This window comes from Penaeus monodon, chromosome 20 (assembly GCF_015228065.2).
Source record: "Penaeus monodon isolate SGIC_2016 chromosome 20, NSTDA_Pmon_1, whole genome shotgun sequence".
Taxonomy (NCBI): domain Eukaryota; kingdom Metazoa; phylum Arthropoda; class Malacostraca; order Decapoda; family Penaeidae; genus Penaeus; species Penaeus monodon.
This window is the reverse complement of record NC_051405.1, coordinates 18,171,060-18,171,277: the sequence shown is the minus strand read 5'-3', so window position 1 is coordinate 18,171,277 and position 218 is coordinate 18,171,060. Positions and strand designations below refer to the sequence as shown.

The window sequence follows — 218 nt, the reverse complement described above, 5'->3', positions numbered from 1 at the left end:
TCACCTTGATGATGAGAGTTAACTTCTCTCTAGAATTTTAATACATTTTAATGACAAATTATTTATACCAGCCAAATGCTGACTAAATATTCTAAGTGAAATGATATTCAATCATTACTTAGATTATTTTTATTTTTTAATCAAATCCTACTCTGCCATACTGTCCCTTTATAATGCTAGTATTTATGCTCATTTATTAAATTATTTCTCTATTGCAG

General features: G+C 26.1%; 1 protein-coding gene across 1 annotated transcript in view; it reads left to right on the top strand.

The window, feature by feature from the left end:
• The window catches only part of LOC119585670 (phosphatidylinositol 4-phosphate 3-kinase C2 domain-containing subunit beta-like), a 53,293-nt gene that overhangs the window by 46,719 nt on the left and 6,356 nt on the right, over positions 1–218 (top strand).